The sequence below is a fragment of the Pteropus medius genome, unplaced genomic scaffold (assembly GCF_902729225.1).
Source record: "Pteropus medius unplaced genomic scaffold, Ma_sr-lr_union100, whole genome shotgun sequence".
Taxonomy (NCBI): Eukaryota; Metazoa; Chordata; class Mammalia; order Chiroptera; family Pteropodidae; genus Pteropus; species Pteropus medius.
The window spans coordinates 4,640,762-4,666,265 of record NW_024342644.1 but is presented as its reverse complement, the minus strand read 5'-3'; the positions used below and the strand labels follow the sequence as shown (position 1 = coordinate 4,666,265).

Here is a 25,504-nt window from a genome sequence, read left to right as displayed (position 1 = left end):
GTATGCCCATATCAAAGGAAATAGGTAAACAAAATCTTTAAACTATAACTCACAGGAACTAAAAGAATGTTATATAAACTGAACCCCCCTAACACTCAGGGTCCCTCTCACTGCCTTTACTGTTAGTGTCTTTACTCTGTCTCCCTCATTGTCCTAGTCTCTATTGCCTCTGTCTCTCTGAGTTCCTCTTAGACTCTCTCACTCTGCCTCTGAGAGGAGACCACACTCTGTCTATGGAGTGTTACTCCTTCTCCAAAAACTTTCCTTTTGACTCTAACTCTGGCATGTGTGTGTTGAATTCTTTCTATACTCTCTGCCGAAGAACCCTCTTCTCTCTGTGTAGAGCTTGGTCTCCCAGCACTCTGGGGAATTTGCCCTGTCTTGCATCAGAGCTATTGAGAATCTGCTAAAAACTTACCATTTGTTTAGCACCAAGAATGAAATAAGAACCCCAAGTGACAAATATGCCCTTCTGAGAGCTCACATCTTGGGATGACAAATAAAAACAAGGACACAAAGCGATGAATTCTTGATGCTTTGTTTTTATAATGGCAAAAGACAATGGAAACTATGTGGTTACTACAACAGAAATACTAAAACCTCAAAAAAATTTTAAATGATAATTATTGTTAACATTATAGCAACTTACTGTTGTAGATTTTTTTTCTATATTTCTCTTTGAGAACCACAATGGTTCTCAAAATGTGGTCTCCAGGCTAATAGCATCAATATCTGCAAACTTTTTAGAAAAGCAAATTCTCAGGCCCCAACCCATACCTACTGAATAAGAAACTTTTTGGGTGAGAGCCAGCAATCTATATTTCAACATGCTTTCCAGATGATTCCAGAAGACATGTGCCAAAGTTTGAGAATCACTGACATAAGCTATAAACAAACACACAGAGACACATCTCCCTCTCCCCAAATGGGATCATGTTAAATATATTGTTTAAAATTTAAAATCCACACTTGGCACCAAGCTTGCATTTTGGAAATTACCTAAATACTACATAAATACTCTATTATATGCCTGAATATCTTCTGCATGGCTGAAGAATATCACAAAATGGTTCATATAACAAATGCAATTAAACACTAGAGTCAGCAAGACTAAAGCACTGATGGCTGAATAAACAAGTCATTTAGCAACGTGAAGACCTAATGAAATTCATTTAAATCTCTGAGTAGTTAGATAAGGTTTTTAGGTCTTTTTTAAAAAAATAAGAAACATCTGTATTAGCTTCTCTATCTTGTCCATGAATCTATTTTGGGGTTACTTAGAAACTTGCTTTTGCTTTCAAACATTCCAGCACCAGCAAACAGTTCCCTGACCCACCAATCTGCACACACCAAAACTGTCACCCAAACAACTCTAGCTTGTGTCGCTTCCACCCCACATTAGCAGACCACTACTGCACAAACTCCAGAAAAGTCATGCAAGCTCTGAAAGCTTGTATACAGACCAGGGATCTTGACTCAGATAAGGGAGTAAGGGTCAAAGCAAGGAGGAATCTGCAAGAATGGAAAAGGAAGAAAACTGGAGTAAGTAGCACCAATAACTGATGGAGTTTTGCCTAATTTTGCCAAATTTCTCAAGTTCTGGAATAAATACCTTTCAAAAAATTTTTGCCAGCCCCAGGGAAACCCCAGAGGAAAAAAGTCAAGCTTTTTATTCACTCCAGGTTATCTAAAAAGCTTAATTGGAAAAAAAAATTAATTCATGGCAAGAATATCGAGATATATCATTGTTACTTTATAAAACAGATAAGCTTTGTGACCTTGGGCACATTGTTGAACTTTCTGGGCCTCAGTTTCCTCTTCTATATGAGTGACATGACGGAGAAAATGAACTTAAGAGTCATCAAGTGATGGCAACATCCAGAAAATGCAAGTATAACAAGACTTTATAGCATCTGTAAAGGATTTATGGGATAGCAATATCGCCTCACAACAGCTAAGAAAAGAGTTCATTCCAACTGCATTCTTCTTTGTGAGAAACTTTACAAGTGGAGCTAGACATGGCATAGCAGACACAGGATGAAAGGCATCGTGGAGAAAGTTACCCTATAGGCTGAAGCCAGAATGCCCAGGCCAGAATGCCAGTTTCACTACTTACCAACTGGGACTTGGGCAAATCATTTAATTTCACTGAATCTCAGTTTCCTCATTTAGAAATTAGGATTAACAGAGTTTTATGAGGATTAAATGATTATGTAAAGGACATAACAATTTCATATCTATATGTTTTAGCTATTATCAATAATATTTGTAATATTGAATGTTCTTCCCAAGAGGTAGAGAGTAAGAGGTGGCTGTAGTCCAGAAACATCATTAAAATATAACATATGTGCCAGAAAACATAAAATATGTATCTAGATGACCTAGGGCCACCAAAAAGGCAACAATGGATTGAGTCAGTTAAGTGGGCATTCTAGTCTAAATCCTAGTAATACAGAGAGGAGGCAAGAGAATTAAAATGTTAAATCAAGCTAAAAAGACTGCAATATGCTGATCAGCTCTGCAGCCAGGCCAGGAGGACACCTGCAGAACAAAGGAAGATTTCTGCTGGATTGGAACAACCCATTTCCCACACCTGTCAAGAGGAAACAGAAAGAACAGAGTCTTTAAGTGGCTGCCCCTACACTAAAAATAAATAAATAAATAAATAATCATTCCCTATGCTAAAACTATAGAGACCTATGGAATAAAAACTGGGAACTGCCCACAGGCCTTTCACCCTATACATTCTTACCTTTTCACACTACAAACTCTTCCCCTTCCCCTTCCTCACTGTATGCCCATATCAAAGGAAATAGGTAAACAAAGTCTTTAAACTGTAACTCACAGGAACTAAAGAATGGTAGATATATAAACTAAATTCTCCTAACACTCAGGGTCCCTCTCAGTGCCTTCACTCTCAGTGTCTTTACTCTCTCACTGTTTTCATCTCTCTTAGGCTCTCCCACTCTCTGCCTCTGAGAGACCACACTCTGTGAAGTGTTGCCCCTTTCCTAACAAACTTTCCTTTTGACCATAACTTGGGCGTGTGTTAGAATTCTTTCTACACTCTCCACCACAGGACCCTCCTCTTCTCTCGGTGCAGGGCTTGGCTTCCCCCGCCACTAGGGGGAATTTGCTATCCTGCATCACTAGCAGAGACTACCTACCACAAAGCTTACTACAACAGTATCTTTCAGGGGACAACTTTCAATCCACAACTAGAGATCAAAGGCAAAGTAGCTCAGAGGAAAGATTAAAGGCTATAGGTCAGAATAGGATCTGTGTTCAAATCTCAGCACCTCTACTTCTGAGTTATGTAGCTTCCAACAAATTATTTAAACTGAGGTTAACAGCCCTCATCTCATAAAATGATATACTTTCACCTACCTACTAGATTGTTATAAACCTAGCACAGGAACAGCCAAACATAACAAGTGATCAATGTTAGTAATAATGGTTAACTCTTACAAGATAGGTAACACCTGAAATAAAAGCTCCATTTAAAGTATGATAACCACTTAAGGAAGACAAATAGCTGATCAGATCTTACAACCTTTTTCTAATGCTGATGAGGAAAGGAGTGTATGGAGATCACTAGGCAACAGGAGGGTGAAAACGGCTCACTTAGGAAGAGGTGGGTGACCCAAAGGATGGAGAAAAGTACTGACCGAACCCAGGCCAGATCACAGAATTTACAGCTTTGCTCAGAGGCTACATTCCTTGAAAACAAAACTGCACTGAAATATTTTTTGTCTTTGGGTTACAAAAATAGCTTTGTTTCTATGTCTTAAAGTTGTGTTTTATTTTGCTTTAATTGCAGGCTTTGTTCCTTTAATAAGTAACTATTTCACTTGTATTGATAATAGCAATTTACTAATATCGGAAACCATATGCTGGGACCAAAATTAATGAAGTCATCAAGTCCCATAATAAGTAACTAAGAAATGTAATACAGAATATACCTTTTCTCATGAATGTTTTCCCCATTCATAATTTAGCTGCCCTTCTTACCATGAGGTAATGTAATACGGTTAAGAGTTTCATTCATGAAAAGCCATTTCATTTGATTCCACAGTAAAATCTTATCTTTTATGGCTGTCTTGTACACAATTCAAGAGAGGAGGGCTCCCAACAACAACCTCCTGCAGCAATCCCTGGTAACGTGAGCACAGTATAAGGGCGAAACTAATGAAGACTGGCCTCAGGGAGACCTGCTTTAAAAGAATAACAGAAAGGTGAAAGAAAAAATAGAACTCTAATAATCAGACTCTTGGTCTGAAAATAAAACCATGTTTATTTTACATTTTATGTGAAAAAGATGAAGAGTTCCGGTTTTGACTAAGAGCAAATACTTCCTAGAATTAGTCAGAGGAAAAAAAATAAAAATTTTATACTTTTGTTCTTAAGACAGTAATTCGATCAGGTTTTCCAACCTCATTTTTTATCTTTAGACATTTTATTTTATTATGATGCCCTTTTTAACTTGATGACATAGATAATAAATGGTACCTCTCCGCTAGTTAGGGGAAAATAGGTGTCTGGGGGGGAAAAAAAAAACAGAACAAAAAAATACTCTGTTTTCTTGTGAATTAAGTAACTATTCTTCTATAAAGCAGATTTTTAAGGAAATGATCAATGAGCTTAATAACTTCATTAATTAGGTAAAACCTCACCAATGGTCTGCCTAAAATTCTGCTACAAGTTCTAAAAATGTCTTCGATGTTGTTTATATACTCATATGCCATATGTAAAAATACAGCGGGATGAACTGTAATAAATCCAAATGGGGAGAGGCTGTATGAAACTTTCCAACCTGGTCATTCCCCAGAAAGCAATATATTTAATCTACAATCATCAATTACCAACCCTAAGAGTGATATTTACACTGATCCAATGAGAAGTGAGTTAAAGGTAATACGTGCAACGTTGATGTCCTATCTGTAACAACTCTACAGTGGAAACTATTAATCACTATTTGAAATTTTTATACAAAATCTCGATTCTACCCTTTCTTAGTTCATATTAAATTTAGAAAATAAATAAATAACAGTTTGGACAGCTTCACACTGTCTAGTGTTACTGTTAAAAACAACAAACTCTTCAAATAGAAAACATTACTGCTGGAATTATTTTCACTATGTACTATTTCCTCACCCCTCCCTCACTCTAGTTCTCATCAAGTAATCTAATCACAAAAGCACAATAAAAAACTAGTGCTCATTTTTTTTTTAATTTATGCAGTTTAAATAAGCAAAATAAATGAAAAGTTTGGACCAAGTAAAATACATACTCTGTCGAAAGTCTCCAGGATTCTTGGAACAAAGCAAATAATGAAATAAATGAAAGCTAAAAAGGAGTAGAAATCAAAAACTTTAAAATCTAAGTTTATTGATCTTCGTGGGGGGAAAACTACTGTGCACATTTCCAAAGAGAACAACTTCAGCAAATTATGCGTCTAGGCACTGGTGAAATATAAGCCCCACCACCATCACCACCACCACCACACACAAACAGAGCAACAGTCTGAGTTTCCTTTATCTATTTTTACTTTAAACACAAAGCATTAAAAACACCTTTCTTCCAATGAGAAACTTTAACCAGTTCAACCTGCCAGCCTAGCCCCTGACTAAAAAACCCAACAGAGGCTTTATAACCACATGTATCTCAGTCAACTCCTGGAGCGCCTTTTCAGAACTTTTCCTTAGTCCAACTTTTATCTTATGACAATGCAATGTAACTATGGAAACATAAGATTTAGACTTATATTTTCTCTGCTTTTTATAACTCAATTCCATATAAATTGTGTCATTTAGGGTCAATTTTCTTTTTTAAAGGTTAGGAGTATGGGGGGTCCAGAACAAGCTACCCCAAGATATGTCTCAGTGGTATGCAGATTACTTTGGGCTTAAGGCAATTTTAGCTTTAGGCTCAAGAGAAACTTTGTGCAACCTCCCCCTTAACTACCTAGAAGAATGTGAATTAAAGGCCTTGCCCATAAGAGATTATCAAGATAACTTCTTTTGACCTATCTAAACAATACAGCAAACTACTAATTACTGAAAGTCCGCTCTTCTTACCATCCTGCAATGACCTTTTGAAACCCCCAAGGCACCTTACCTCATCCCTAGCTCAAGATGTCTTATATACTTTGATCCCCCTTTCTGTCTCTGAATCTCTCTTGTATTTGGGATCTCTGACTTACTCAGGTATGTGAAGTTTCCATACGCACGAGATTAAATTTGATTTTCTCTTGTCAATCTGTTTCCTGTTGATTTGATCATTCGGTCAGCCAAAAGAACCAGAGGAGGGAAAAGAGAATTATTCTCCTTCCACACAGGAGAAACAAGCATTTAAGTGGAAAAGAATAAAAAGAGGATATAAAATCCTGGGCAGATTTTCTTTGTAATTTATAAAGGCGGCCATATTTCGGTCACCACTTCCTAATAATCACAGGGTGCGGGCCTTCTTCAAATCCCTAAGTGACCCTGGTGGGGTCACAGCAGCAGCCCGTGCTTGTAGCACTCAGTCACCTGCAAGTGGTCACAGGAAAAACTGAAGTCTGCTGCTTACCAGAGACAAAGAAGACTGAACACAGGCCCATTCCTAATTTAAGAACTTTGAACTCAGCCTACACTACATGCTTCTGCAGCTGGAAAGTCAAATAAAATATTCTGGCAGGCAGCATTCTATTATTATAAACAGACTTCCCCAATAATGTCATCATAAAAAGACAACATGTAAAAATAATATTCTTGTGCTAACTGCGTGTCATAAATATGGCCACCATCCAATGTAGACTGTGACCCAATTTTTTTTAAAGCAATACAGAAATAGTATATCAGTCTCACAAGGATTAAAATCTCTTACCTTGCAATTAGGTAGATCTTGAATTGGTTTCTTAGCTGCAATACCTAAAGCAAGTTTCCTTTACACCTTGAATTTTAGGCTTCTAGTCAGTCTAAGGGCAACTTGACTTGCTGGCCCAAAATAATACTCAATAAATGAAATTTTATTTTTCACTAGTTTTGTTATTTTCATCATTTGCCTGGAGGAGAAAGAGGGTCATTAAAGGGCCAAACTGTTAACAGTGGTTCTCTCTCCATTTGGTGGGATTGCAAATATTTTTTTGTTTCTTGTCTGTGCTTTTCTATAGTTCTCAAAATTTCTACAATGAACATTTTAATGTCTTAGTAATCTTTTCTTTTAAATTGATCAGTCTCCTGAATTAATAATGTCACCATCAGATTCTGAAGAAACATTTATTCTCTTCAGGAAAAAAAAAAGGGTTCCTGCTTAACTTCCTTTTGTCCTTGGCAGATAAGTCCTGCTAAGAATAGTCAGTTTAAGGGCCAAAGTAGTAGGAAGCAGAAAAGTCCTGAGTCCCCAGGGGCTCAATGAGGAAAATTCAGTGCCACTGACCCCTGGCTCGGTTCCAACTCTGCTGGCAAGGAGAGGGTGCAGGGAGACCTGGGCATACAGTTCTACAGGAAGCTGGGTCCTCACTGCAGCCCTGAGAAAAACAATGCATTCTTCTGTCCTTACCAAGTGATCAGAATGCTCTGGAGTTGGGCTTGTGCAGAGTATTTTTTAAAAAGCACTCAAATGATTTTAACATATAACTGGTGTTGAGAATTACTACCCTAGCAGGTTCATGAACCTCTAGGCACCAAGCTGCCAAATAAGAGGGAATTTCAATTCTCTCAAAATTCAGAGCTCTCTCCCTAATCTGTACATATAGGGGAGGAGAAGAGGCAGAAGTCTGCTCTTGACAGTTTTATAAAATTGTACATTGTAAATAAAAATTCTTATCTGCTTAGATTTATACAAACATATAACGAAAACCTGGTTAATTTCAAAATTCAAAAGCCAGTTTATATTACACTGATTAGTATAAATGAGGATTTTAAAAGGATACATTACTCATATCCAACCTACTTCTTAAGATAAAATCAGGTGGCTTATTTCGTTTTAAAGAGATTGTAAAACCACAGTATCTCCTGCTCTTTAAACTTCATCTCTTCTACGGCCATGCCACCCTGAACAAGCCCGATCCTGTCTGATCCCATCTGATCTCAGAAGCTAAGTAGGGTCGGGCCTGGTTAGTACTTGGATGGGAGACCACCTAGGAAGACCAGGTGCTATAGGCGTAAAAAATAAAAATAAGGAATTGTAAGCTGACAAGGTCCTTGCAATCTGTGAGGTCAACTAAGGGATGACTTGCCTAAAAAAACAAACAAATAAACTTCATCTCCTTTCATCTTACACTGACTACACAGAGGATTTTTAATGAAAACAGAAATTTGCCACAGTAAGAATAACACAGACAACCACACACAACCAACACAAACAAATACAAATAACTAATAGTGACTTCATATCACTTACATAAAAGTCAATGTTAAATTGACACCATTAAACAGTTCATCAGTCATCAGGGGAGAGAGGGCTGGGCCATCTCATCTCTTCATCACCTGTCTAGAAAACAATCACTGTTTCCCCTTTACTCTCATACTCACAACACTTCTGACACCAGATCTGTGGCTTTTCCCCACCAAGCAATTCTGACACTAACTGCCCAGAGTCAGCATCAGACCCCACAGGTTAAGGGCTCAGTCTTACTGATGACCCCCCACCCCTACTTCAGACACCAGTTCTAAGTCCAGGTTATCACCTGTGCTTCTGAGCAATCAACTATAAAGCAGAGGTTCCCAAATCTCCTCCTCATGTGCAACCATTTGCTAAAACAGTTAACAGATTCAAGGAAACACATTTATCAGTTTATTATATAATAAAAGATATGCTAAAGGATACGGATGAACAGCCAGATGAAGAAGCACGTAGAACAAGGTCCAGAAGGGACCCTATGCAGAAGTTTCTGTCCTCATGGAGTTGGGGTGCACCACCCGCCCCAACACATGGATGTGTTTGTTCACCAGCGTGGAAGTTCTCTCAATCCTATACTTTTGGTTCTTTAATAGAAGTTTCATCATAGGCATGATTATCAGCTCCATTTCCAATCCCTTTCTCCTTTCAGTACAATGAGCAGGGCGGGGGTGGAGTTCCAAGTTTCAAATCATGGCTTAGTCTTTCTGGTGACCAGCCCCCATTCAGGAGCCCACCAGGAGTCCCGTCATTAGAACAAAAGATGTCCCTATCACCCAGGAAGTTCCAGTCAATTTAGGAGCTCTTTGTCAGAAACTACTCTCTCTCAGGAAATTACAAAGGTCTTAGGAGCTCTGTATCCAAACTGGAGTCCAAGACTAAATGTTAGAACAAAAGATTCTCCTAGCAGCCCTATTTACAGGGAATTTAGGAGCTCTGTCAGGAGCTAGAAGCTGAATATATATATAATCACATTGCCCTAAATTTTCTGTAAGGTAGTCAAGTGTCTCTCTCTTTCTCTCGCCCTTCAACATCCCACCACTCCCCCTCACCTTGAGCCTCACGTCTTTGAGAGGCTTAAACATGTGCACAGTTCCATGCTTCCTAATCACAGGCAATGTTGTAAGAAAAAAAGAGGTAGAGGGAGTTACAGGTACTACGTGCCAGGCTTAAGGCCAGGCATTTTATACACATTGTTTAATTTAATCACAGTAATCTTGTAATGTAGATACTGTTACCCTAGTTCATAGATGAGGCTCAGGGAAGTTAACGAACATCCTGAAAGTCAGCAATGCAATAATCTCAACAGTCTGTATTCACAAGTAAAACTAATGAGTACACATTTTTAAAAACATACCATTTTGACAAGCATAATGGGATTACTAATGAAACAGATTTATGTGTTATATTTAAATGTGTTTGCATTCCCTCAGAAAAAAAAATAGGCGGCGACAACTAGAAAGTTTGTAAGGGGAAAAGGAAAAAGGAATATGATTCGGGATTGGCCCCCAACAAACCAAAGTGTAGAACAGCAATTGCAAGTCTCTGGTAATTAATTCTAAGAGCTGTTATTGCTGGCTGGTTCTAAATCCAAGGTAAAGCACCCACTCAATATGGATTAAAGTCTGAGGCAGGAGTGACCTCTAATTGGTTTACTCCTTCATCCCTTGTAGATGTTTCTTCTTGACTGCTAAGCGTAGTTTGCAAGAGCTTATTCAATAGTCCTGAAGACACGGTTCCGTCTAATAGTGTTGTCTGGAAATGTGACAACAAGTCTCTTCATATAGCAAAGATGGGAAGAAAAGACAGCTTTTAAATGGAGAACTGTGGTGATTTATTCAGGTTTTTGATAAGTGAAATTACAGAATTCTAGACATGGACATCAGCACTTCAAGCATCGCTTCCATCGGACTATTAGTTGTACAATGTAAGAATGGACAAGAATCTATCCTGCTTTAAAACAGATTATGTTCCAGTTAGGAAACACAGTGCCTGACACACAGTAGGTGCTCAAGAAAGACCAGCTAAATACAATATGGAAGGAATGGTAAGGAAACAAGTATATGAAAATGGTAAAATAACACATAGTGTGATCAATGCAATAAGAAGGATATGAAATGCGCCTGGAATTTGGAAAGTGGAGACATTGCTCCCAGCAGAAGTCATGAAAGTCTTGAAAGATGAGGGCATTTGTCAGTCTACCCTTTTCACCTAATGAAACATAGGACATATTATATTATGGCAGCCTTGAAACATGCTCATGACTTGATCTAAAACAAACTTCATGCAAAAAATAACAATCATTAACTTTTAAATATTCTTTCTTTCCCTCTGGAAATCTGGCAACTAAATCTCACTGAAATGTGAAAAGTTAGTGTCTCAGTTTTCTGAGCTATAATGGATTCAATGTGGTTCTTTAAAAAAATCTCTTTCCTCCATCCTTCTGCTATATGTAGGTTTTTCTTGAATCATTATCTTGGAACCGAAAGTCTCTGGAATTTAACTCCTTTCGAGGTTACATCTCCTTTACTTAGCAAAGAAAAGGTAGAGTTTTTACATGTGGGATAAACTCAGTTAATTTTTATTTACTCATTCTGTAAAACTAGTTCAATTAAGTCCACCAATCTCATGAAATTTTATATAGTCTTGCATGTCAAAAACCCCACGATGATAAAGACAGAGTTGTTTAACTCTAATACATATGTAATTGCTATGCAAGAAAGCTGGCTTAAGTTCCTTCGAGACCTCCAATATTTGTTACAATAGAATAAAAATTCAAAGAGAAACAAACTCAAATTTGGGGAAAATTCTAAGGTGTTCTAGCATGCTTTCTCCATCCTCTCCCCCGGCTCCCCTCCCTGTGCATCTGCTACATATTAACGACACTAAAATAACAGAAGACATCTATAAACAAAGTTTCCTGCAAGGAAGACATAGACATTCTGGTGCATATCTTAGTAACAGATGTTTTCATACATCTGAAATCCAATATTCAGCAAAGCAGTGATGATATACTTCATTGTAACATAACAAAGAAATATGTTATAGTTCATTTGTTTTTATTTATAATAGCTCCTAAAAGCCATTCTAGCTCAAGATTATTCAACTCTCTTGCTGTCACAAAACACAGTCTTCTTCAGAGTCTGAGTCTAACCATTTGAAATGGAAATGAAGTCTCACAGAAGCTGTACTGGAATGCTACATACACTCACAAGATCAGAGAATACTAGTAATTTTCAAGTCCAATCTCATTTCACATATATGTAACTTGCCTAAGTCAGTATGACTAGTCAATGGCAGACAGGCAGAGAGAGCCTAGGTTTCACAAGTACACAATGACTTCTGCAGCCAGAGCTAGCTTTCCTGGTGAGGACACAGTAACTTCTATTAAACAAATAAGTCCTGACTAAAATACAGAGCTTGAGTTACTTCATGGTGGACAGGCAAAGAAAAAAATGGATGGTTCATGGACACTTTCCCTCCACTAAGCTTTTAAATATTTTGTTATAGTTCTGTGGTTGTTTCAAAGAGGGGTTTAAAAGTTTGGGTGAATTATCTGGTGGGTTGGTAAGATATCTGTATTCATGGTGAGAACTGCTCTTCATAAAGTAATTGCCATATTTATTAGTCACTTCTGTAGTAGGCATTTTCCTAGACTACGTAACTGCTGTTTGGTTTGGCTGTGGCAGTAGCAGCAGTGATAGTGGTGGTAATAATTAGTAGGGATAATAACAAATGTCAACATCACTGAACTTACTGTGCCCGACACTGTTCTACGAACTCTACAAACATTAACTCCTTTAATTTTTCAACATAAAGGTATTATCCTCATTTATAAATGGGGAAATTGAAGAAAAGAGAAGGTTATGCAATTGATAAGTGATGAGCCACTGAGTCCTCTGGTATTCTGCTTAAACCAATTGGATATAACACTAGAATGGAAAACACAGACAAAATATATTGTAGGATTTTTTTTAAATAAAAAGTTCAATTAAAAAAAGTTCAATAAAAGTCCAGCTACTATCACCATCTAGAGAAGTGCTTTTTAACTTGAATATGTATACAGTTTACTTGGGAATATTATAAATACGGATTTTGATTCATTAAATCTGGGGTAGGGACTGAGATTCTGAATTTCTAACCAGCTGTCAGGGTATGCTGATGCTGGTGGTCCACAAACCACACAGTAACAAAGAATTATTTGTAACAGAGAAAGCAGTACTGTTTAATTGATTTTACATATGGGAGGAAAATATTGTTAGTAAATCTACAAATTCAACCTAAATTCATCATATATAGTGCATACTTTGTCCTTCCAATCATTGTTTCTCTTCTTTCAAAATGCACCATAGAGTTCACCGAGAACTCCCATTTTCCCTTACCAGGCACAGCTAATGGAGTTTCAGCAGCAGATCTCACAGGAGGGGCATATGTACAATACAGCTGAAGGCGGGATTTAGAGTAATGGCTGCATAATTATTTGATGTAGAACAGGATTATTTGCATTCCAAGTCCTACAAGTTTTTTTCCTCCTGTAACAAGAGTTCCTGTAGTTAGCAGTTTTTATGACAATTTTTTTAATTGATTAGAATTAACATACGTGATTCTAAATCATCAAAGAAGCTTTAATTGGTCTTTGATCGAATCCATTTTGCCACCCAAATATATATTACTCTCTTAAAACCCATTAAGAAGTTGGTTTGCTCTCACCCGGATTTCAAATAGGCTGGTTCCATGAACTCTGTTCTAATTATATTAAAGAAAGAGAAATCAAGGACGTTAAAATCTCAAATCAAAGCTTTTGACCGTTTAGGGGAAACTCTAATCACATAAATGCATCTTAGTTGTTGTTATAGGCTTAATTGCATCCCCACACCCCAAATTCATATGTTGAAGTCCTAATCCTCAGTATCTCAGAATATTAGATTTAGAGATGGGAATCTTTAAAGAATTAAGTTAAAATGAAGTTACTAGGGGTGGAACCTAATCCAGTGTGACTGGTGTCCTCATAAGAAAGTAGGTAAAGGAACATATCATCACAGAAGGATGACCATGTGAGGACACAAGGAGAAGACAGCCATCTACAAGCCAAAGAGAGAGGCCTCGGAAGAAACCAACCCTATCCACACCTTAATTTCAGACTTCTAACCTCCAGGACTGTAGGAAAATAAAGTTCCATTATTTAAGCCACCCAGTCTATGGTACTTTATTAAAGCAGACATAGCAAACTAATACATTTGCTCTTTGCTTTATCAATTCAGAGTAAAATACAGCAGAAACTCACCATATATATGATTCAGAAAAAGGTAGCTTGTACATACTATTCCTTACAAACGTTATTATTTGAAATATTGGCACATGGAAAGCCCTTGGTGAGAATTAGAAGGTCTTGCCATAGATACTAAGTTACTTGTCTCTTTATTCTCAATGATGCAAGGTATTTTATATCAATATACATAGTTCTGTTCACTGATATTTAGACTATGCCACCGGCATAACATTTAGGTTTAAATTTTGGTGCTTTCATTTAATTGGCTATTCAGTGACCAAGTTTGAGCCCCACCCTATCCCTAAAATGGATATCTACCTTCATAAAGCTGTGGTAAGGATTAAATGAGATAATATATTTCAGATCAGACACTGGCTGAGCAGCTCTTCCAACACATACTGGATATCTGTTAACCTTTGTTTTTAGATTTATCAAAAATAATCAAGCCCTCCTCTCTTATGTACTTTGACAAATGGACAGTAAGTTGAAAAACCTGATTAAAGCAGGGAATCATAAAAACTAATGCTTGTACTTTTAAACACTCTCATGTTATTTTGTATTATACAAAAATTCATTCATTCACCATTTTTAGATGTGAAGCAAAGGCTATTTTGTTGAGAATGGTCTGCTGAATTGGAGTTCTGGGCATCTTTTTTATGTAAACTACACCACAGTGCATTACCAATTTTCAGTTTCTTTTTTCTTTTTTTTTAAAAGGGAATCAAGAACTCAAAGACCTTTGACAATCTGAGTACAGGAGCCTTCTATATTTTTATATTCCCCCTTTCTTCCTGTACTTAATTCAACTGCAATGTTTTTTAGTGCAGTAGTTCTCAAATGTTAGCATGCTTCAGAATCACCTGGAAGGTTTAGTAAAACACAGATTTCTGGCCCTTACCCCAGAGTTGCTGATCCAGCAGGTCTGGAGTGGGGCCCAAGAATCTGAATTTTTAGGAAGTTCCAAGAAGATGCTGCTGTTACAGATGTGGGAACCATACTTTGAAAACTTACCTTCCTTGATCCTATCTTTCAGAGAAAGTGCATCCTTCTGCATTCATATTTCATCAATTTACATAATATTTAGTTAAATTTCATATCTTAATTACTAATACTGCTGATATTTGGTAGCATACAACTCCACTGGGAGGGGTGGTAGTGCTTGAAGATCCAAATAGGAGACTGAGGGACTTTTGACCCTCAGAAAGAAAGAACACCTACCCTCAACACATAGAATCATGAGCTAGAAATAAATGCTTTTCTATTCATCGCATAATTATTAAAGACTTTTCTCACTACTAGCATCACAGGCTATAATTATATTACTATACAAGGTTATCAATTCAGCTTTAAAAATTTGCAAGTATAAAAATACCCTGTTGAGAATTCACAGGTCAGCCTTTCTGCCTTTACCACTGTAGTCTTCTGAGAAATCACATGGCAATTTGTGATTCAAGACTTTTGTGATTTTAACTTTCTTTTAAAACTTCACTCTGTTTTCTAGGAGGAGTTTCAACTGATTCATATACACTGGAGTCCTACAGATGCAGACCCAGGACAGTGAAACTTATGCCTTTCTGGATTCAGTATGTCCCAAATCTATTTTCATTCAATTAAACAACAGACATATATGCTAGAAGATAAATTACCACCACTGCCGCCCCCCCCCACATACATCTTCTGGATATCCAGCTGCACTGACAAACCAAGAAGAGAGTAACTAATTGTGACAGCTTTTCAAGACTTCACAAAAGAGATTCATCTCCATTTGCACACACATAAATCAGAGGCCAAGGACGAAGAAGCCGCCACCTGTGGTCTTACTCCTCGCAAACCACAAAGGCACTGGAAGGGAGCAGAACTTCAAGGTCATAAAAAATATAAGAAATTCTAGCTCATTTTCACTTCTAAAAATCTAAAGAAAACCTAACTTACTTATAAGTTAGGTTTTACCTGATTTTTGCATCTGACTTGTTTTATGCTTATTTCTCTTCTCAATCAAAAGAAATTAAATATAAGGGCCAGGAAAAAAAAAGGAAACTATCATTATTAGCAAATAATGTGACTGTCTATATAGAAAATACAAAACAATCTGCAAAGAGTTATTAGAATTAAGGAGAATTTAGCTTGGTTACTACCTATAAAAATCAGCATATACTACAGTCAACAGCATTATTTTAAGCTACAATAGAAAGCTCAGAAATGCAATTTAAAATGACCACTTGCGGTACATTCATACAAATGAATACGGCAACAAGAATGACAATCTACAACTACAAGTGGATGATAACAAAAAATAACACTGGGCAAAAGAAGCCAGATACAGAACACATACTCTATGATTCATTTACATAAAGTACAAAAACAGGCCAAATTGACCCACGCTTTTGGAAGTCTGGACAGTGGAGGCCCTTGGGGCAATGGCAGTAATAGGTAAGGAAGAGGAGTGGTGCTTCTAGGAAACTGCTAATATTCTAGTGTTCAACCTGGGTACCGGTGTTTAGTTTTAAAATCAGCAAGCTGTACATTTATATATACAGAAAAACGTGTGTATCACATTATATATGTCAAAAGTTTTTTAAAAGATACCACTTACAATAGCAAAAAAAAAAAAAAAAAATTAAGTACCTAAGCCTAGGTACAAATCTAACAAAAGATGCATTTTTAAATATACCATATTATCAGGTTAGAAAATTCAATACTGTAAAGATGTCAGTTGAGCTATAAGTCCAGTACAATCAAAAAATAGTTTCTTAATAGAAATCTATAGGACAAAGCTACCCCTAAAGCAGAACAAATTCGCCCCGCAGTTATCAGTAAAGCAGAAGTATAACTCAGGGATAGACAAGCAGAACACTAGAACAGGATCCAGACCTGAGAAAATGATCCTCAGTTATCTAGAAACTTTATATGAGAGAACTAGTATCATAGATAAGTGATGAAAGGCTGGACTATTCAACAAACAGAGCTGGGGCAATAGGTTATCAATATGGAGAGAAAATGAATCCTTACGTCATACTATATTTTAAAAAATCAATTTCAAGGATATAATGTGAAATGAAAAACTTTAAAATCTGTAGAAGAAAATTCGATAAAGTACATTTATGACCTTAGGGTAGTAAAGGACTTCTTAAAACAGACATATAAGACATTAACCTTAAATAAAGGTAAAAGGTATATTTGAGTATTTTTAAAACTAGAACTTCAGGTGATCAATAGAAATTAAAATCCAGTAAAAAGAGAAACCACAATCTGGGAAAAGATGTTTGCATATGACTAAAAAGTAATATGCACAGTGCAAATGATTCCCACTAATCAATTAGAAAAAAGCAAAAAATGAGCAAAATAGGCAAAAAAAAAAAAAAAAAGAGCAGGCACTTTACAAAAGAAAGCAAATTAATAGCCAATAAATATATGAAAAAATGTTCAATCTTATTAGCTATGAGGAAAATGCGAATTAAAACCATAATGAGATAGCATTTCACATATTCCAAATTGATAAAAACTTTAAAGTCAGCAGTACTGTTCATAAAAGCCCAAACCTGGAAACTACTCAAATGTCCATTAACAACAAAATAATAAACTGTAGTATATTCATACAGTGGAATACCACAAAACAGCAAAAGTGAATAAAGTACAGCTATATCCATCAACATAGATGAATGAATCTCAAAAACAAAACTGATTGTTGATGTGGCTGCACAATTATATATATTTACCAAAGCTCATCAAACTTCACTTAAATGGATATACATTATATGTAAATTATACCCCAATAAAGCTATCCCCCCAAAAGTTGAACAAGTCAAATGGCATGGGGGGGAGGGGCGGGTAGAGCCAAATGTTGTTCCATTTACAAAAAGACCAAAAATAAGCAAACATAAAATTAAATGCAGTTAAATTACAAAGAAAATTAAAGGAAAGAAATATACAAAACTCAGAATAGTAATTTCCTTTTGGGGACCATGTAAAGCAATGGAATTTGGAAAGTCATACCAGGGGCTTCAAAAGTACAAACTGGGTAGTGGTGTAGGTACTTACATTTTTTCTTAACTGCTGAAACCAAACATATAAATGATATACTCCTTTATTACACTTTATTACTGAGATGTTCCAAAATTTTTTAACATACAAGAAATTTAAATAGTTCTACTTTAGAGAGACCAATGGAAAAAACAAGTTTATTTTAGCAAAATTTGATAATAAATAATAATTAAGGCTAGCTACTTTATTTTGCTCTCAGGTTTCTCCTTAACTTCAAAATTTCAAAACTTTGACTGTTAAACATTCTAAATTTGGTTATATTTTCAGAAAACAGACCCTTAAGTATTAAGAGCTAAAGGCCTATGATCTATGATGTGAGCAACCTACTCTCAAAGAGTCCAAAAATAATTTTACATATACACATATATTCATAAAGAGATAATGATATAGCAAATGCAGCAAAGGTTTAAAATGTGGGTGTTTGCTATTCTTACAAGCTAACATTTTTCCATAGTTAAAAAATAATAATAAAACCATTGTCCAGCATAGGAAACATCATTTAATATTGAGAACACACTTTCTATGCATATATCCTATTCTATCCAATTTTGATGGTAATGAATCACATAACTGAGTTACCTGCTCCCTCCCACTGGTCTCAGACCAGAGGTTCTGGAATGACCAGAGTAAGCATCAGGGCAGGCTTGACTTCATTAGCAAAGTACCCCAGGCTAAAATTGTCATTGAGTGGCAAAGTAGTTTCATATAGAACCAAAGGTGGTGACACTTTGGAAGAAGACACTGTAGATTTACAAATTTCTGTTTAAAAAAGAGTATACTTTTCCTTAGGGAATAAAAAATACAAATAGCCAAATGTCTCCCAACTTCCAAAAACAATGACAGAAAACAATTCACTCTCTCAGTATGGTAGATTTTCAAAAGTAAAATAAGTTATACTGCATGAACACTTAAGAAAATGTTTTTGTTCCAAAACCTGACATATTCTACCACGAGTCATCTACTGTATTGCAGGGCTGTGCAACAGCAGGAGAATATAAGCTCGTTGAAAGCGAAATCCACTCTGATACTTTTCAACCAAACAGCCTCTTGCTTTAACATTATTTTCAATATGAACACACGAGTCAAATGTACAATATACATCATGACCTCAGGAAAAACAAGGCCAGATGAGATGGAGTATGTGCCATCTCAAAGGAGATGCTGAAACTCACCCACCACTATACATCACAGCTCATTAGAAATTTACATTAACCTCCTCTGGGTCAAAAAAGGCACTTTGCATAAAAAAGAATTTATCGTGCCCTGGTTTGCCATAAGTATCAATCTTTTAAGGAAAAGTCACCAGAGTGTACCATAGCTCATTGATAAGTTAATTACTAGTGAGGCAAAGTATGTGACCAATGGCTTTGAGGAAGGCTCTGCTTAAAATTTATTATAGTAACCACAAAGGACTTCCTGCTATGAATTAAATCCTCCCACAACATTTTAATTCTGGCTACTGGGCAATTAGGGAAAATAACAGGCAGCTGCTGATATATTTCATCACTTTAGTATAAACAACTGAGACAGTCTGGAGACCTTGGCTATATACGGGGTCTCTAAATGTATTTTGTTGTTAGTGCTGGTCTCCTAAGGAGGGAAAAGCAGATGGGGGGCAGGGGTGAGGGCGGGGAACATGCTTCTAAACACCATAAAATATATCTGACATCAGTGTTCTTAATTTTCTAGAGCTGTGAAAATCTTTGAAATTCTGATCAAAGATAGGAACTCTCGCCTTTGGAAATTGCATATACATCCACAAATACATCATTTTACACTTAATTTCAGGAGTTCACTGACCACAATTTAAAATGTCCTGCACTATTCAGACTGCTGTAATACTGCATACAAGGTTTAAAAAAAAAAAGTGCCAACTCAAGCTTTTATGCCCAAAGAATGACAAACTAACAGGTAAGCCCCAAACTAAACACAGTTAAGAGATGACAAATATACCAATGGACTTGAAAAGTAGTAATTATAACAGTTTTTATATTAATAAAATTCACCGATTAACTAACATGACACACTCCTACAAAATGCAGCCACAAACTTATTTTAGCTAGCTCCCTTCTTCTTAAACAAAGACTTGCACTAAGACAATTATTAATTACAACCAATCCACTGGGCACTCACAATGCAAGAGTCTGTTGAAGACAAACACTATTGACCCAAATAGTTTTCAGAGGATATAGTCTGTAGCATACTGCTCTAATTGTTTAACTTAATCCCTGTTCTTTGTAAATCCTTGTTCAAATGTAAATTACATCTGGCAGAGTCTCAGAGTGTGGGATATCTGATCTTTTCTGTTGATCAGTGTAAATACAAAACTACAAATCTCTACTTACTAACAAATAAGGAAAAGAAGAGCTGAGAACAATCTGATTCAATTCTTACAAACCAGGAGAGATTTGAACAAATCTAAATGCAAACTTTATTTTTAATTCGAGAAATAGAAGATTAAAAATCTAATTACTCCAATACACGTGATTTATAAAATGGTTTCTTAATGGATTATAAAATAAAGCACTGTAATTATGGATTTCATTGGAAAATTTACCTTCTTAACTCTTTAGGACCAACACATCATAGAACGTATGTACACAAATACACATTCCTTTTTATACCCTATTTTCTGGATGAATGCCCCATGGAATTTTAACAAAAGCATTAGTTATTCAATAGCTGAGCATCAAACAAAATAAAACTCTCTCAATCTTAAGAATTTATCTTTATTTGTCTAATAATCTTCAAAAACACTTAATCATACCTAAACAAATCCAAACAAAACATTAAAAAAAATTCTTAAAGATTAGAAATAGCCTTTAACCACCCACCTAGAAAAATCTCTAATTACTAAGGGACTTTGAATTTTTTCTAAATTTTACATTTCTTAAAAGAATTGTTTAAAAGAATACAATACTGTTGACTGTGACTAAATATGTGGGCCATCACAAACCACTGCTACGGAGCTGCACTCTGCCAACCATCCACTTATCTGCTCTGTCGCAATTCACCCTATGCCTCATTTTTTTATAACACCTTTACTGAGACATAATCCATAAATTATGCAATCCACCCATTTAAAGTCTACTATTCAATGATTTTTAGTATATTGACAGAGTTGTATAGTCATCACCACAATTAATTGTAGAACATTCTCAACACCCAAAAAGAGAACCCATACCCATTTGCAGTTACTCCCCATTTTCCCTCGGGTCCCCCAGGCCTAAAGCAACCATCAATCTAATTTCTATCTCTATGAATTTGCTTGTTCTGGACATTTCATATAAATGGAATCATACAATATGTGGTCCCTAATGGCTAGCTTCTTTCACTTGGCATAGTGTTTAAAAGTTCATCGATGTTGTGATGATATACATCAGTACTTCATTCCTTTTTATTGCTGAATAATATTCTATTGTATAGATATACCATGTTTTCTTTAGCTAGTCATCAGTTGATGGTCATTTGAGGCCTCATTTCATCAAATCTTTTTTTCTTAAAAGAAAATTGTTTAGCTTTCCAAAATATTTTTATGTACAACTTTTCTAGAAGCAATGAGGCAGTTGATATTTAAAATTTAAGTATTCATATCCTTTTCCCTAGGTTTCCACTTCAAATAATTTATAGTAAGAAAAAAATTACTGTGACGGCAAAGATAAGTGTAGAATAATACTCCCTGGAACACTGTTTATAGTGAAAAATTATCTATCTATAACCATCAATAAGTCCTTTAATAGGGGAATTGAGTAACTTATCATTCGTCCATTTAATAAAATGCAGTTAAAAAGAAATTTAGTTAAAAAAAAAAAAACAAGGCAACCACACACGTATCCACATGGAAAGGAAGGCATTATTCTATGAAGTTAAAAAGTAGGTTACAGAACAGTTCATATAGATGATCTTATTTATGGACAATTATATGCACATACACAGACACATGGGTGCCTGAATACATACCCATATTCTCTTTCTTAGAGGATACACTCCAAACTTTTAAAAATGACTGCCCTTAGGGAGTAAAAGGGAGATTTCCTGTTTATCATTTATTCTCTCAACCACCAGCAGGAAAAGCCAACAAAATTTTAAAGCCCTCATCTGATAGGTATGACTTAACTGAAATGGCAAAAAGCCCTTAGAAACTAAACAATTAACCAGATCAACATTTTGAACTGGTAATAAATTCTTATGGTTCAAGAACTAGTTCATCTTCCTCTGCTACCTTTTTGGTGGGAGGTCCTAAAGTCTTAAGAAATACTCTCATTCCTTAGACTTAGGATAGTTGCTCAATAAATGCAGCTTACTAAAATGCTATCAGTATTACATTTGAAGTATAATATGGAGCATAATGTAAAATATAGTATTAGGCTTTTTCAAAAAATCTTTTCTTGGCTATCATACTAATTACTTGATTTTGTATTATTTTCAATATTATATCTTCCTTTATATTATATTTAAGACATTTTCACAATAGGTAGAATTATATTAATTCTATCACCAAAGCTCAACTGGCTATTATACATATTTTTGCAAGGACTTTTATATTACTCTTTAAATTCAGAATCACTGAATGCAAGAGTTAGAAGACTTACATGTGATTTGGTGCCACCTTCTTAATTTACAAACTAAGGCTGGTTTCCACAAATGTTAAGTTACTTGCCAGGGTCCTTCAATTAGCAGCCATGCTAGGATTAGACCGAAGAACGTGGGTTTCCAACTGTTTTTACTTAAACATTAACAACAACAACAACACATATATTCTACCAATCCATTTAACAGCCACTCTGCTTTCCTTCGTTTTCAAACTACTCAGCTGTATAAGTGATAGGGTAAAGTTTCGTGTGGATTCCTCCCACCACCACCACACACACCAACCTGGATATTTGGCTAAACGAATGACATATACAGTAAGTAAAATCTTCCCTATAATTTCCACAAGTATACTTTAACAAGCACTTTTCTTCAGCACACACAACACTGTGCATTCACTACACTATTTGTAATACAAGAATACAAGAAGTAGCTATTCCTGGGTCAAAATTTGTCTTACTTCCATACACCAGGGAACTAATCTCAATGATTTGGCCATTTGGATATGATAACAGCTGAAAACAAAGTCATAGTTTATTAAATCAAAGAAGCTGTGTGAATAGTGTATAAACTGGCAATTTCCTTATTTATTGCAACTCCTTGCAAAGTCTCAGGATAAGGTTACAGAACTCAATACAGTTTGTTTCCATGTATTAGCCTATACAGTCAATTTATGCCAACTTGGTGTTCAAATATCTATATTATTATTTAAATACATGCAAAGGTATTCATCACATCAACCACTGTCTTTTCTATTCAAAGATGATGCCACTGATAGTGACTACTATCACTACCTTGTGTACAGGTTTGCCTGAAGAGATGTCCATATTTTCCAAATCATAAATACAATTTTAAACAAGTAAACATTACTTTAAATCTTACAGTCTAGCAATTTGAGGGTGGATGGCAACAAAGCAAGTTGATAGGTTCAGCGCCGGAAACCATTCTAAGCACTCTTCAAGTGTTAACTCATGTAACCCTTACCTCCACCTAAAGTAGGTACTACCATCCTATCCTCACTGACAAATGAGGAAACTGAGGCATGGAGAGTACAGGTAACTTGACCAGGATCACATGGGAGTATGTGAAAAAGCTGGGATTTGAACTCGATCTGGCTTGGAGTCTGTTATGCCTTTTTGACTACTGCTCTGATGAGTTCATTATGAAGAAAAATCCATTGTGGGTACACCCTCTCAAAGACTGTCATCCACGCAGCTATGAGTGCCACCTCATTCTGGTCCTCTCTTTCCAAATTAATTAGTAAAGTCTTATCCATCATTTACTTCTTGTGAGTACTATAAGATCAGCCAAGATGGAAATACAAAATCTAAAAGAGGATCTCAATATGCAATACATTTACAATCTAAGTATGGAGGTAAGTTATGTCTAAATGAAATAATTAGTGAACGTAATGTTAGGGTTATCACAATATTTAAAGCCATTATGTGTATGGAGTTATCTAACAGCCAGACAGAATTTTTTTCCTTACTATTCACACTGTCGTGAAGCTTACCATCACAGGGGCTTCACACACTTTTCAAAAAGCTTTAAAAGAAAATTATGAGGTCTTGGGCCAGTCTTCCTCTAGGAAACATCAGAGAACATTTTCAATAGCGAAATGTCTCTAAAAGCTGTCACCAAACCCCGCTACTGAAGCAGCCTTCTGGTCCAATAACCTGACACAGAAATAGAAAGCTCTTCATATAAAGACAACTGCCTTTACCAGCCGTTAAGATTTCATCTAGTTACAATTAAACCCTGTGCACAATGAGGGATTTAACCAAAAAATAATCACCAACCATTCTAATCAATTGTAATTTGTCTTCTGTGACATGAATTTCATCTTCTATCTCCAGATGATCAACCTAAATTTCTCAAAAGATACTGAAGTGCCTTGCAAAAACTCTTCCCTGAAAAAATTTATCTCTGGACCTCCATTCCTCTTAAGCAGAAATGTTTTTTGCAACTGCTCTTTAAGAATAACTATATTTGCATAGGGTGTTCTGTACAGTACACATTAACTCTGTATCCGGTGAAAACTAGATCAGCATACTTCTTAATATCTGAAATTGTTAAGTAAAATGTCTATAAATATCCCAATACATAGTTTGTTACTTATAACATTGGTTCTCAAGCTATAAATAGTAAAGACTATTCTCTATAAATGTAGTGCAGCTGTTATGTGAATTTTGAGAGGCAAAGTCTACCAACAATTGGGTATTTGAACAGCAATATATTTTTTTCCATCAACTATACTTATATTAGATTAGGAAATTTTGTTCAATTCCATCATCTTCATCTTAAATGTAAAATGTGATATCTTCAATTAATTCCTGGTATATGACTTCTTCTTGTACTTTAATTTCATTTTCTCCATCTAATCCACTGTCATGGGTTTAGTCATAAAAACACTAAAGTAGTTTTCATCCACTATTTTTTTGAATGTGTAAAAATCCAACTATAAAATTATTTGGACAATGCTAACATTCTTCTGACATTTATTGCTAAATAAACAATTATTATCTTTGTAAGCTATATACAAGTCATTGTTTAAGGAGCTACATACATCTGATCATTCATCCAATGCCTACTGCAGGATTTGTGGTAGGTATACAATGACAACCAAAACTGGCACGATGCCTGAAGCTTCGTGAGAGCTTCTAAAGACATTCTCATTTATGTTTAGAGAGCCTGCATGGAAAACTCAACCATACCCATACAAAACCATGTATTTTATGTATATTTGCAAGTGACTCTTTATTAGTTGAGCTACATCATATTTGGGAGCAGCAAAGTAAAAAGAATTTTATAAAATATTCAGTTGCCACTAAAAATAAAATTCTCAGAATACCAGATGTTTCTCTGTATGAACACACGCGAGTTAAGAGTCAGAAAACAAAAGAGGGAAAAATATATTATTGTAGAAAAATAAAATGGCTAGAAACAAGCAGTCACTGTAAATAACCCTAAAACAAGATGATCTCAACACCTTCTGCATCAGTAGCTTTCTCTTCAACAGGTAGATATCTATCCCACCTTAAGTAGAGAAGACTCCTCTTCAGGCAGGATAGATCATTTTCAATTATATTTATATTAAATCTCCACATTAACCCAGCAATAAACATGAAAATCAGAGACATCTGACGGTAGGTTACCTCATGCAATTAAAAACATGTTGTTACCACTAGTCAACATGCTCTCCCCAAGAGGATATGGGTGCAG

The 25,504-nt window shown here is 35.8% G+C and overlaps 1 protein-coding gene and 1 pseudogene across 1 annotated transcript in view; one reads left to right on the top strand and one right to left on the bottom strand.

Moving 5' to 3' along the window:
* KIF13A (kinesin family member 13A) overlaps positions 1–25,504 on the bottom strand; it is a 175,088-nt gene that overhangs the window by 128,276 nt on the left and 21,308 nt on the right.
* On the top strand, positions 8,019–8,147 carry LOC120605650 (uncharacterized; annotated as a pseudogene).